Here is a 15,829-nt window from a genome sequence, read left to right on the forward strand (position 1 = left end):
AAGATTCTGATTTCTTTTAAAAATATTGTTTTTATACTTTTTTATCCAAAAAGTGCTGAATAAATTTTTATGAAATTTGGCATAAATTTTTAAAATTAAATCTTTTGGGTGGGCAAAGTAGTTCCCTCATAGTCCCGGAGCTGGGGACAAAAATCAGCAACATTTTTGTAATGGCCCATCATTTATTTTGTAGTATGTGAGTCAGCAAAGTTAGGGAGTAGCACACCTGATGATGGCGGGCTTTGATGTAATATTACAACACACATAAGAAATTAAACATAATAAGAAATTCGAAAGGTCTTTATTTAACAAACGTTAACCATACTTGTGACAGTAATTTTATAACAGCATATTAATGCATTACATGACATAAGACTATTTATCCAAATGTCATTTTTGATGAAGGCTGCATTGGTACATGATATGATTGAGAACAGCTAATGTCCGAATGGGAATTCAATTTTGAATATATTTTTATTCATCACTAGCTGACCCGACAGACGCCGTGCTGTACATATTAAATTCTTCTTCGTATCAAAACCTTTACTGGACTTCCACAAAAAATTCAAGCCTAAAATTAGCCAAATCGATCCAGCCATTCTCGAGTTTTAGCAAGACAAACGAACAGCAATTCATTTATATATATATAGACTTTAAGACTGAATCTACTATACAATTTGTAAATGAAACATTCTTTCACAGATCTAATGGCTGCACAGCGCACAAAGATCAAGCAGTAATATCGCGCTTGCGAAATAAGGACAATCTTTCAAAGCAAAGCAAGGTTAAAAGGTGCTGAAGATTTGTCCAGCAGCAATGTGTTTCAACATTTTGCTATGAAATTTAAAAAACCAGCTCAATTATTTTTAAGTATGCAGTTGCAAGCATCAAAAAACCCAAATATGATAGAAAAAAAATGATTATATAAAAGCAAAAGAATACAATAATAAAAAATGGTTATGTTATCCAAATTAATATTTTTATGTAGTTATATTTTTTTTTGTTTCATTTAAAAAACAAACAATAATGAATAAATAATGTAAATTGTAAACTGATCTGTGATCACATATTCTATTCTATTCTATTCTTTCTAGTGGCTTCTGTGGAAGGGGCACCACAACTCGCCAATGTCACGTTTCAGTAGACCAACAAGCTTAGTGTGTCATTTGATCGGTGTAAACGAATTTATAAGTGATTATAGTAATGACCGGTGCCCAGAATCAAAACAGATTTATTTTCTTATTATACCTGAAACAAATATACATGCTGTTAGATTATAATGGACAAACACTGATAATATTACTTATATAAAACATTTATTGTGTTAGTTATAACTTAATATTATTCTGTTTAATATATTTACATAAAGTATTTACAAAAGGAGTGAAAACAAAGGTGAGGAGGCATTTCATGGAGGTGGGGCGGGGGATTTCAGGAGGTATAAAGTTGTACAAGGAAGACTTCATTAAAGGGCAATTAAAGAATAAATGGTCTACATTTCCCTCATCAAGTCCACAGTCACATAGAGAATGGTCTCTAATTCTTAATTTGGCTAGGAATACTGGAGTGCAAGAGTGGTTTAAGCGTAACCGGCAAACTGTTGATATTATTGATTTATTGGGGAATCTAAATTTCGAGAACCACGGTTTTAAAGGGATTACAGGTTGTTTATCACCATAAAAGACGCCTTTAGCAGTTTTGGAAACCTGCCAGATGTTTGACCACCTCTCAAACATATTTATTTTCAAGGTGGAGCACAAGTCATGAGAGAAGATTTGAGAATGTTGTTGGGAACCTGTATGAGCAGCTGACCTGGCACAAGCATCAGCATTTTCATGCCCGATTATACCTGCATGGCCTGGTATCCATGCTAGAACTATGTTGATGTTGAGATCATAGCACTCTTTCAAGTTTTCTCTTTTCTTAAGTATAACTGGAATCCTACTTTTTGAGCGAAATGGATTTGAGAGGATGGATTGAAGGCAGCTTTTGGAGTCTGATAATATAATAGAATTGTTTAGGCCATGGAACTTAATGAAAAAAATAGCTTCAAGTATAGCAATTGCTTCCCCTCTGAATACCGAAGTGACAGTTGGGCAGGTATAACTTAATACAATTCTTGTGGAGGGGATCCATACTGCAACACCAACTGGGCTTATATGTGTTTTAGAAGCATCAGTGAAAATCTTATGCCAATTTTGGAAATCTGAATGCATAACATGAGAAAATTTTTTGTTAGCTTCTATGGTGAACTTATTAATGCCCAGATCTAAAATTATTAAGGGTTGGAAAGTGAGTGCGTTGAAAGGCATTGAGAATAGGGGTAATTTCGAAAGTTGAAAAAAAGGGGTTAGGGAGTTGAGAGTACAATAGGTAACTATGGGCAAGACATGATCTCTTATCTTGAGAAATTTGGTTATTGTTGTATAGGCCAACTAATTGATCTAATTTATGCAGCAAAGGGTGATCCCGGAATTCCGCTAATTTAAAAAACAGTTTATTAGCGAGGAACTTTCGATGAAGCGAGAGTGGAGGTTCTACACACTCGACCTGCATAGCATTAATAGGACTAGATTTCATAGCTCCTAATGAAATGAAATGAAATATATCTTTATTGCACACCACAAAATAATGAAACATAACAAAAATCGAGACTACAAAAAGCAATAGGCGGCCTTATCGCTTAAGAGCGATTTCTACCAGGCAACCTGTAATGAATCAGTTATAGTTGAAAAGATAACAGAAGGTGGTGTTATCGATATGCATATAATTTAAACATACAGTAAATAATTCCAAGAAAAGAACTAGTATTGAATTTTCCCAGTAATAAATAATAATTATGGAGCATTGTTTTGAAAGATTGGAGAGTTTGAGCCTTTCTGATTTCAGAGGGAAAAGAATTCCATAGGCTAACAGCTTGCACAGCAAATGAATTGTTAAAAAGGAAGTTTTATGAACAGGTGTGCAAAGCAAGAGATTATGGACAGACCGAAGATATAGTTGGTGAGAACTTAATGGTGAAAATTTTTCCTTGAGATATATAGGAGTTTTAGGATCAAATATGACACGATAGAGATGTATAAGTATATGGGAATTTCTACGCAAGCGGATAGGGAGCCATTTGAGCTTTTTGCGAAATTCAGACACGTGGTCATACTTACGTAGTCCAAATATAAAACGAATACACATGTTCTGCAATCGTTCAAGCTTATCCAACTGGAGTTCGGTTAAATCGACATATGAAATGTCAGCGTAGTCAAGAATGGACAGGAGAAGGGATTAAGCGAGTAAAGTTTTCGTGGGAATAGGAAGAAAATTTTGGAGTTTTTTTAATGAGTGAGAGGCAGCATAGAGCTTCCTACTAACTTCTTTTAATTGATGGTGCCAAGACAAATTGCGATCAATGAATACGCCCAAGCTCTTAACAGAGCAACTAAAAGGAATAAGAGTTCCACCTACACAAATGGGAGGTAGATTACCCCACTCAATGTTATGGGTTAGTTGTGAGCTACCAACAATAATACATTGAGTTTTCGACGGATTCACATTTAGACCATGGGCAGTACATGGAGTACTTAGGATCACGATTGTAGTTAAGTCTTTGTTAGTGTTTTTAATAGCTAAAGCCAAACCCTCGAGAGAAGATTGTGAGTATATCTGGAGATCGTCTGCATACATATGATACCAGGAAGTTAAATTTTTAGTTATAGAGTTAATATAAATTGCAAAAAGAAGAGGAGACAGTACACCGCCTTGTGGAACTCCAGCGGAAAGGTTAGACCAGCTTGAAGTGTTATCATCAATCTTAGTCCTTTGCCGACGCCCACATAGATAGCTCCTAATATAATGCGCAAACATTTTGCCTATAATTTGTCTAACTTATCTAAACCTGCCTTATTGCCTGGAAACAAAAGTAACGTGCCATAATCCATGTGGCTACGAATTATGGCATTGTAAAGCAATCTTTGGGTGAAGGGGTGAGCCCCCCACCAAACGCCAGATAATGAGCGAAGGATATTAATATTTTTCTCACACTTTTGGGAGATGTAGTTAAAGTGCTTTACACCTGTCAATTTTTGATCCAACCATACACCCAAGAACTTTTATCGACAAAAGGAACTTAAATATTGTAAATTTTGACTTTGATTACAGGGAGACGTCTTTTGTTGGTGAATAAAACTACCCTACTTTTGGAGGGTGATAGTGTTAGCCCATGTTGCAAGAGGTATGATATTCTAGAGCATGACTCAAACGATTAGAAGAAGCCTGTATAGACTTATCAGAAGTATAGAACAATATCATCTGCATATTGCAAGATTTGGCAAAAGGGGCTAACTGTGCTAGTAATATCAGAGGTATACAGCTTGTATAGTAAAGGACTGAGAACAGAACCTTGAGGTAAACCTTTCCAAACTGTTTTAGGAGGTAGGTATGAGGATGGGCCTTTAATGATAATTGTTCGCTCCATTAGCATATTGCAAATGAATCGGGTTAACTTCGCTGGAATACTCAGCTGAATGAGTTTGCTCCTGAGCAGAGGAAGAGACACGTTATCATATGCGGATTCTATATCTAGAAAAACTGCCAAAAGAGGTTCTTTTTGGAAAAGTGCTAATCTTATATCAGTGGTAAGGATACCCAAGCTATCTAATGAGCTCTTCCCCTTTCTGAATCCATACTGGGAATCGGAAATGAGGTTATTGTATTCAACAAACCACTCAAGTCGATGTTTGATCATATGTTCACATATTTTTGCAAGAGCAGATAGGGCAATTGGTCTATAACTGGTGGCTTTAGATGGACTCTGACCTGGTTTGAGTATAGGAATGATCACTTGATTTTTCCAAGATGGAGATATGGCACCGACATCAAATAGGTTATTGATAATTTTGAGATAGTATTCTTGGGATCTGATTGAAGATTGTTTAAGGAAAGAATATGGGATGCCATCGGCCCCGGGAGAAGTGTCAACTAAGCCATCCAATGCCAGAAGAAGTTCTGAAAAAGAGAAAGGGGAGTCTAAACTATGAGTTGATGAGAGAGGGATTGGAGGTGAAGGGAGATAGTCTTCATTAGGAACTGAAGGGGGTGACGACCTATCTGCAAAGGATTCAAGCCATACAGATGGATCTACACTTGAGTCATGCTCCGAAGGATTGTAAGAACCCCTAAATTTTTTAACTTGTTTTCATACAATTGTAGATGGAGTACAGGGAGATAAGCTCTGGCAAAAATTGATCCAACCTTGTTTTTTCTTTTTGGCAAATAAATTAGTGGCCTTGGCAGCAGCATTTTTATAATTAATGAAGTTGGTCAAAGTCATGCTCCTATTATGTTTTTTCTGCTAATTTTCTATCCTTAGCAGCCTTGGTGCAATATGAATTCCACCAAGGAGTTGAAATTTTACTATTGGATGGTTTTTTTATGGGAAAATTTTGGTCAGCACTAAATATCCTCTGCTAATTTATTATAATTTTCAACAGCATTTGAATGGTTAGGATTGGGAAAGCATAAAATTTTTTCATCAAGGCAAGTGGAAAATTGCTGCCAATTAGCATTTGTTAATCTGTATTTGAGAGAAGGGGAAAAATTTTGAGCAGGGATTACTTTACCAGGTAATGAAATGATAATAGGATAGTGATCACTGCCATTGGAATTTTGAAGGATGTTCAAGAAATAAGAGAAGCAAGACAAGGAGAACATAGGGTCAGGTCAACTGCACTTTTTGGATTTTGAGAAGGAGCAATCCTGCGGGTTGGAAAGCCACCATTTATTATGCAGAGATTACATTCATCAAAAATATCAAGAAGGGAAAGAGAAAAAAAATCAGTAGTGCTAGAGCCCCAAGACATGTTATGTGCAGTAAAATCTCCCATTAGAATCATAGGAGAGGGAATAGACGAGATTAAATGGAGGATGTCTGCAATCATAGTTAAATGAGGTTGAGGGATGTATACAGAGACCATGGAGATGTTCAAAACTTTTGCAGCAACAATATTTATACCAAGATGTTGGTTTGGAAGGATTATTGGGGAATAGGGAAGGGTGCGTCTTATAAATAAGGCACTGCCTGCGCCAACACCATCTGCTCGATCATCCCTGAGGCATGCATAGCCCGGGACCCTGAAGTGTGATCCAGGGGCCAGCCATGTCTCAGGTACGGCGATGGCAGAGGGAAGGTATTTATTTATAAGATGAATAAGGCTTGGTTTCCTAGGACGTAGGCTTCTGGTGTTCCATTGAAGGATGGACACTGGGGCCATGATTGTTACAAAGGGATAAGATGTGAGATAGTTTATGGACAACGTTGGACGGTATGTTAAGAGTGTTACTTGATATGAGAGTTAGAATTAGTGAAAGGAGAACCTCCAGGAGGTTTTCATTCTGTACTGTAGAGGAGGGAATAGACTGATGCATTAATGCTGAGCCATTGGGGAACACTGAAGGTACCTCAGCAATAATGGCCTGATGAGCAGCTTTATCATAGGACTTGCTTAATGGGGCTCTAGAGTGTGGAAGAGAAGTAACAGTTTTCCTATATGAGGTAGTGGGAGCAGAAGGAATACTAGTCTGGCTCATGTGGGTTGTAGGGGCATTATGGGATGAGGAAGGATTACTGAGAATTTCTGTGAATGGCCTAGTATATTTTGGGCAACGCTTTGCTGCCTCTACATAAGAGATGTTCTCTTGCGACATTATTATTTTAATTGTTCTTTGCCTACCATGTTCAGGACAACCGTCCACCAATCGTGGAAAAATGTTGTCCAGAATAATTAATACAATTTGCATCTTTTTCTAGTATATTACATGAGTCACCATAGTGGGATTGGGCACATTTATAACACCTTGAGTTGGATCTGCATGTAGTTTTAATGTGTCCAAATCTGCAGCAGTTCTGACATTGAATGGTGGGGAAAAGGTAAGTTTCTACTGGAAGGGAGTTATGAAATAGGAATATTCTGGTACGGAGTGATTGTCCTTGGAAAGTAATAACTATAGTTTGGGTTGGGATCCAAGAAACTTTATTATCCTCAATAACTTTTCTATTGAGTCTGCGAGCTTTTAAAATCTTTCCACAACCTGTGGGAAGATCAACTGACTCGACAAACTCATTCATGGATAAGTCCACCGGAATCTGGCGAACAATACCCATCTTTGTAATATTATAATTAGGTATATTTGCTTCATATTTCTTTGCAGTTAAAAGTGGGTTATCTAAAAATTTGTTGGCATCTGAAGCTGATTTGAAGATTACTGCTATTTTATTCCTACCAACTTTTTTAATACCATCCGGGCATATATTGGCAACTTTATGTCTGTGTAAAAGATGGCCAAATTTTATAGGTCTTATTGTTAAACCTGAAGAGGGATCTTCCTCAGTGCGGGAAAAATGAATAATAAATGGACCTTTATCTAATGAGGTGTATTCTTTAATCCCCACAACTAAAGTTGGGTGATTATATATATTCTGTATGGATGCAGAAGCCATATCAGTATCAATAATTGTCTTTTTAGAGACTGCATTTGCGTTATGTGTTGCGCTGTCCTGTAAACGACGTTTCGATCCAGGTAATGGAATATCCGGAGGATCCGGAGGTTCTGGGGGGGGTTATATCCATAATGGATAAGTTGGTAGTAAGTCTAAGTTAGTAAGCACGCAATAAGATATCTATGTTAAATTGTTAATAAATACTTACTAGTAAAAAATACTCCACCACCAATAAGATAATAAAAACTGCTATACACAAGTTATTAATAGGCACTGTAAGAAAATGTAATTATAAACTGTAATAACACTCGACTCACGCGTGTTAGCTACCTAATCCCAAGATGAAATCCAACGTGATCACATATTATTACTTTAAAGTTTCGAACTCAGATTGACATTTGACAGAGTTGTCAACTTGTCAGTCAGAACTTTAGAAACTTCAGAAATTGACAAGATAATACATTATCTTGTTTACTCAGTCTACGCATTAGTTACTATATAATTATCTTTAAGGCGACGTCACCAAATGGCCCAACGGAAGACCAGCGCTGGTTTTCAAACCAACAAATATGCTGAGTTGAGACCACTTTGTGACGTATAGAAAATAATATTTCTCAATTTTGTTTTATGTTTTATTGTACTATATCGTCATGAATAAACTTTTTTTTCTTTCTTTCTTTCTTCTTTCAAATCAAGAATTAGAAAATTGCTTCCATAACATTCAAAATATCATAACTGGGTTCTTAAAAACAGATATAACCAAAAAATATATAAAAAAGCATATTATATAAATAGCAGATGTGATGGTAGATTATCCTTTTAATTGCACCACACATAAAGATAAGTTGAAACAATATTTTAATAACACAACTGTTATTTTGTATAGTTGGTGCAGATCGATCAATCGAATTTTGTCCGGAAAATTAACATATGTGGGTGAAGTTGAAACAAAAACAGCTGCCCAACAATATTATGATAAACATAAACATTATAAAAATAAAAAATAATATGCAAACATTGCTTTTTATTTCTCCCTCCCAATTACCTTAATTATTCATGCCAACACTACTCAATCCTATCCTTTATGTTCTATGTTGTGACAAAATTAAATAACTAACTCTACGCGCAATTTCAACATGGTAAAAAATTGCAATACCTACATTAAAAAGTAGAGTTAGTTATTTAATTGCGTCACAACATTAAAAATTAATTTTATAATTTTGAGCTTATATATAGTTATTTTCGGGGCCAATCTTCAGATGACGCTAGTCTTCAAATAGACAGCGTAGAGAGGGCTCTCTTTTCCCTATACATTATTATACTCTTTGATCACAAATAACAACTATTCACAGTTGACAGAATATTTAATATTCTGTGATTGGCATATTGGCAATTGGAAAAACAAGCAAAGAGAATTTAACCACTACATTCAATTACAAGGTAGTAGGTACCTTTCGTCTGGCGAGTCCTTAAGGGTATAAAATATTAAGCTCGCGCCAGGACACGTTGCCTGATCGAAAAATCATAAGAAAGTCGTTGAATTTATGGATGATAGATTTATACTTCTACCTAATTATAGTTCGGCTATTTCAATTTAATTAAATAAATTGGACCAATAGTTCTCAAGTGTGAAATTTAATATGGAATATAAATAGTCAATTTTATGTACGGTAGCGCAATAAAATGAACATGTTTTTTTTTGTTTTTTTTTATGGAATAGGAGGACAAACGAGCGTACGGGTCACCTGGTGTTAAGTGATCACCGCCGCCCACATTCTCTTGCAACACCAGAGGAATCACAAGAGCGTTGCCGGCCTTTAAGGAAGGTGTAAGCGCTTTTTTTGAAGGTACCCATGTCGTATCGTCCCGGAAACACCGCACAAGGAAGCTCATTCCACAGCTTTGTAGTACGTGGAAGCAAGCTCCTTGAAAACCGCACTGTAGAGGACACATCCAGGTGGTGATGATGATTGTGGCGTGTCGTGCGAAGGTGGAATTCGGCGGCAGGAATCACGTGAAACAGCTCTTCGCAACACTGCCCGTGATAAATGCGGTAGAAGACACACAATGAAGCGACGTCTCTACGCAACGCCAAATGATCCAGCCGTTCACAGAGCACTGGGTCCCCGACAATTCAAGCTGCTCTGCGTTGCACGCGGTCAAATGGATCGAGCTGATACTGGGGTGCGCCAGACCAGAGATGACAGCAATACTCCATGTGTGGCCGGACATGCGCTTTGTAGAGCGCTAGAATATGGGCCGGCTTGAAGTAGTGCCGTGCTCTATTGATGACGCCCAGCTTCTTCGAAGCCAATTTGGCTTTGCCCTCCAGATACTAGGTGAGGCTTTAAGGGAAGTGTTATCGAAGAGCGGTAATACGACAAATGGTTTTTTTAGTGGTAAACGCGCAAACTTGAGTCTCCTGGGGGTTAAATTGGACAAGGTTCAATTTACCCCATTCCGCGACCTTCTCGAGAGAGGACTCGATAGAAGACACAAGTTTCTCCCGGCACTGGTCGACGTTTTCCCGAGAGAGACCTGCATGGCCCGTGTATACGGCATCACCAGTGCTGTCGTCATAGATGCACAGCAATGTATGTTGGAGGTGTCCAACATATCACTGATATGCAGAAGAAACAGCGTGAGAGATAGCACACAGCCTTGGGGCACTCCAGCGTTCACGGGCTTGGGATTCGAGCAAAAACCGTCGACAACGACTTGTATGCTGCGCCCAGTGAGGAAGCTGGAGGTCCACTTGCATAAGCTCTCGGGAAGCCCAAATGATGGAAGTTTAGAGAGGAGCGCCTTGTGCCATACACGATGAAAGGCCTTCGATATACCCAGGCTAACTGTCAGGCCTTCCTCCTTGCTTTCAATAGCCGCCGCCCATCTATGTGTTAGGTATACCAGAAGATTACCTGCCGACCGACCATGGCGAAAGCCGTACTGTCGGGCGTTGATCAACTGGTGACCCTCTAGGTATACCAAAAGTTGGCGGCTAATTATGCTCTAAATGATTTTGGAGTGTAATACTCCATGTGTGGCCAGACCTGCGCATTGTAGAGCGCTAGAATATGGGCCGGCTTAAAGTCGTGCCGTGCTCTATTGATGACGCCCAGCTTCTTCGAAAACAATTTGGCTTTGCCCTCCAATTACTAGGCGAGGCTTTAAGGGAAGTGTTATCGAAGAGCGGTGATACGACAAATGGTTTTTTTTAGTGGTAAACGCGCCAACTTGAGTCTCCTGGGGGTTAAATTGGACAAGGTTCAATTTACCCCATTCCGCGACCTTCTCGAGAGAGCACTCGATAGAAGACACAAGTTTCTCCCGGCACTGGTCGACGTTTTCCCGAGAGAGACCTGCATGGCCCGTGTATACGGCATCACCAGTGCTATCGTCATAGATGCATAGCAATGTATGTTGGAGGTGTCCAACATATCATTGATATGCAGAAGAAACAGCGTGGGAGATAGCACACAGCCTTGGGGCACTCCAGCGTTCACGGGCTTGGGATTCGAGCAAAAACCGTTGACAACGACTTGTATACTGCACCCAGTCAAGAAGCTGGAGGTCCACTTGCATAAGCTCTCGGGAAGCCCAAATGATGGAAGTTTAGGGAGGAGCGCCTTGTGCCATACACGATCAAAGGCCTTCGCTATATCCAGGCTAACTGTCAGGCCTTCCCCTTTGCTTTCAATAGCCACCGCCCATCTATGTGTTAGGTATACCAGAAGATTATCTGCCGACCGACCATGGCGAAAGCCGTATCGTCGGTCGTTGATCAACTGGTGACCCTCTAGGTATACCAAAAGTTGGCGGCTAATTATGCTCTCCATGATTTTGGAGAGCATAAATTGGATCGGATCCAAATTGTCTCCTTTTTTTGGATCGGATGGACAAGGGCTGTCTTCCATGAGTCAGGGACTACGCCTTTGCAATAAGAGTGCTGGAATAAACGTGTTAGCACCGGCGTCAACTCAGGGGCACACGCTCTAAGCACGATTGGAGAAATGCCATCTGGCCCGCTCGACTTCCTGACGTTCAACGAAAACAGAGCTCGCCTAACAGTTTTCTGTCTGAACTGTACTTCAGGCATAGAGCTCTGACACCGCGGGATGGTCGGCGGTGTTTTTCCGTTGTCGTCAAGAGTCGAGTTGGAGGCAAAAGAGCGCACAGGAGATTGGCTTTCTCTTTTGCCGTATGGGCCAGGGTGTCATTCCTCATGTGCACCGGCAATGGTCGGACGTTCCGAGAGGGGCGTCGACAGAGACCTGGTAACTATCGGGATTTGTAGTCAGCAGAAGATCGAATAAGGACGGCATGTGGCTGTCCACATCCGGGAGCCGCGATTCGCGACACTAACCTATGCGAAACATGGCGGCACTAGGCCGTTACTTCACGCCGGTATTCTGTGCGATTGTGGTAAGTAACCCGGACGAGTCTGGCCCGATTGTGCTTACGTCAAAAGACGATAGCGTGACTCTCACACTTTCAATAAGCCCGTAGTCGCCTCTTACGACACCCTAGGGCCTGGGACTACCCTATTCTTTTTACGCCCCGGGGAAGCAGCATTTTAACCACATCAATGCTTTAACTTTTATACTGACAACCCTGTGTAACCCGTATTTTGTATTTTTCCAGTAAGGTAGTGCTTGCCACTATTATCATTAAATTAATGTAGCTCTTAATCTTGATATTAGGATGGAATGTATAGCTTATAGCATATGGATGTGTGGCGGTCCTCCACAGTGCGGTTTTCAAGGAGCTTTCTTCCTCGTACCACGAAGCTGTGGAATGAGCTTCCTTGTGCGGTGTTTCCGGGACGATACCACATGGGTACCTTCAAGAAAAGCGCGTACACCTTCCTTAAAGGCCGGCAACGCTCTTGTGATTCCTCTGGTGTTGCAGGAGAGTGTGGGCGGCGGTGATCACTTAACACCAGGTGACCCGTACGCTCGTTTGTCCTCCTATTCCATTAGAAAAAAAGTCTTTATTTGCTTGTATATCAATAAATAAATTTCAATTTTAATACGAAATTTAAATTATATTTATTCTATTATAAGAACTTATTTTTATACTTATTTACATGCTATAGTATTGAGTATCATCGTCATCAGCCGGAAGACGTCCACTGCTGGACAAAGGCCTCCCCCAAATATTTGTATTATTAGGCCATACACAGTATGGATTGCATCCATATGAAAAAAATTAAAATACAAGTCATACTGATTCACAGAAGTATAGTAAAAATAATTATTAAATTAAAATCCCTAAATTAAAGAAGTGAAATTTTCAAACAAAATAAATATCATAATTGAACTAGAAAAAAAGAAAACAGTCTGCTTAGACAACGTACTTTGACCCCGAAGAGCGACAAAATAGCACACAAGCGTCGAATCGGCTGTTACTTCTCTTCTCGTAAACAAGCTCTTAACAATTAGTGAATAAATGAAAATTGATTTAATCATTTCACTTGATAGTTGATACATAACCACCTTTAGATAGTTAAATGAATAAATACAGTCAATCACTTAAAACAATCGCGCCCTGCGTAAGACACCCACTTGATTCACACTGTGACAGATCGTACACACCTCCCGGAAGCAAACGGAAAACTAATTAGTGAGTACTGATTCAACAAACTAAAATGGCGAAAAAAATAAAGGCATAAATACCGCACAATTCTAGTTTAACGATACTTTATTTACAAGTACTAAACTACAACCTAAAAATGGCATTTCAAACTAGTATTTTGTGTTATTCGAATAATATTTTTAACAATTAATAAAATAATGAATGGATAAGCTTTGTAAAATAATAGTTTATTTTTGTAAGTTAATACTTACGAAACCACTGTTTTCTGAGTGATTTCCTGAGCAGCGAACAAGTAAGTTGGTACGATTTTTATAAGGTTGCTTTAAAATTACAAACAAGTAATAAATTGTTATTGTTTCATTCTTCCTTATTCACAATCACTATCTCTAAACTACTTCATAATTTCTAAAATTTACGAAGCTGTTTAGTTTTAAATACCTAGGGTGTAGTAGATTTACAATAATCATTACAGAATTATTTCAAAATTATAAAAAAAACACAATTATATAAAACTATATAAAACTTAAACAGCTTATTGCTTATCGACTACAACGTGTATTTTAAAGCCTAAACACATGGTCGGAATAGTACGGGCCGACCATAGGACGGTCCGTACTATCCATAACTACGGCATGATGAGGTAAGTAATATTTCTTTGTGTTTCTCTCTTTATATTGTGTTTCATTTATTTCTTGCTTTTCAGGTGCTGAGTTGGCTGCTTGAAAGATTATTTCCATACGGCCTTGTGCCTTATATAGTCGCAAGATCTGACTATATCTGTCTTTGAAATCGGGATTACGCGCGAATTTCTTTTCCATCTGAAAGATGATCAGAGGATTTTGTGCTGCAACAGATAGCGTACCCATATTAATTCTATGGAAGTTGAAACTTACATACCTCCATGAATACTACGTTGATTGCAGTTGGCTGAGAGATTCTCCTGAAGGAGTCAACTTCAAATAATGTTATTGTCCTAAATACTATTGCATTCACTGGTGTCTGCCAATATTACTGCTAGAACTCTTTTCTCCGGAACTATACATGAAATTCCAACCATAATGGCATATGTAAATAATTACACTAAGAATATTTATATATCTCTTAGGTGGCCCACATACAAGAGCCCATACAAATGTCTAGTTAATTGCTTTGAAACTGCAATTTTTTATGATACAAAGTTAAAATTAACTAAATGTATTAAGATAGGTAATAATTGCAGTATGTTTACTGCAGAATATTATGCTATATTATCTGCTTTAACATATATAAATAGCTCTGTGAATAGTGTAAGAACATTAATAGTTAGCTACTCTAAAAGTATTTAACATGTTTATGTAATTGTAATTTAGCATATAAACACAATTATCTCATACTTAGAATTAATGAGGAAATGTTACAGCTCATAAAACAAACAAAGCACATAGAAATTCTATGGGTCCCCTCACATAGTGGCATACACAGCAATGAGGTTGTAGATTTTGCAACTCATTAGGATCATGACGTGGATCACTCCAAGTTCCATTTATTGATTGCTATGATTTCATTAAAGGCAACTCTCGTAAGATGTAGAAGGAATATTGGAATATCAGCATTTCTCAATGCAAAGAAAAGTGGTAAGAAAAGAAAAGTGGTATGCAGAAATACGAGACATACCATCAAAACCTTAGTATAATCAGTTCAAGTTTTATGACAGGAATTTTATTACAATACATAAACGTCTTCGCTTTAGTCATTGTCAAGTACCAACTTATCTCTTTAGATTTAAAATTATTGAAGACAATAAATGTAACCATTGCTCTAAGTGGGATGCTGACATGAACCACATTATTTTTGAATACGTAGCTTTCAATTTCCAACGGCTCATACTTGCTGGTGATATAAGTGACATAGCACAACAAAATTCTCTTAGTGATCCTCGCCGTACGTAGGACTTGTTGTCCAACATGGCTTTTTACAAACAATTATAATGGCATAAACTCTAAATACTGTATAGAAAATATAGTGCAACTTGTATAAATATTTTTGTCAGGTTATTCTTTTCCGATTTGGTATCCGATGAGAGCTGGCCTCTAACGAAATCGGGATCTGTGGAGTAGCTTAGTGTATCGCCTATATGTGTTTTCATGATATGTGTATATTTAAACCATCTATTATATAATAGTTTTGTTTTATGTATAACAAACGCTCTATACATATACACGTCATATAAAATCAAAACCGAAATATGGCACATGCCACAATGACGCTTAGACAGCTATTTCTATACATTTCTGCATTTACTACAGTGGTTTAAAATATAATTGGTCAATAGGCAGCAATGTAAACACTTTTTTGTACACAACTTTGATTCTGATTTGGACAGTGACGTCAGTGGAGTAGCAGTTAGGTTTTTTTTTAAACCAAGACGAAAAAGAGGGTTGCGATAAGTTCTAAGTTTGTCAGTCTGTCCCTATTTTCTGATCAAAATTTTTTCAGTCGGAGGTTTTTTACGTTTTTAATAAAAAATCACACTCATATTAAAAAGGCGAAAGTTTGTATATTTCTTTGTAATTCCTTAACGCTCTAAATGTATTTGGATCTAATAAGTTAACCTTTGAAAGGGAACCTATAATGAGAGAGGCAAACACTCAAATATGACATGACATGTAGTGTCATTATTCTAAGTTTGACCCTTAGAATATAGACCAAGTACATCAATAAAAAAAAATCGATGATTGACAATATAGTAGTACTTTTTTTTCCTTC

This window comes from Leptidea sinapis, chromosome 19 (genome assembly GCF_905404315.1).
Source record: "Leptidea sinapis chromosome 19, ilLepSina1.1, whole genome shotgun sequence".
Classification (NCBI taxonomy): Eukaryota; Metazoa; Arthropoda; class Insecta; order Lepidoptera; family Pieridae; genus Leptidea; species Leptidea sinapis.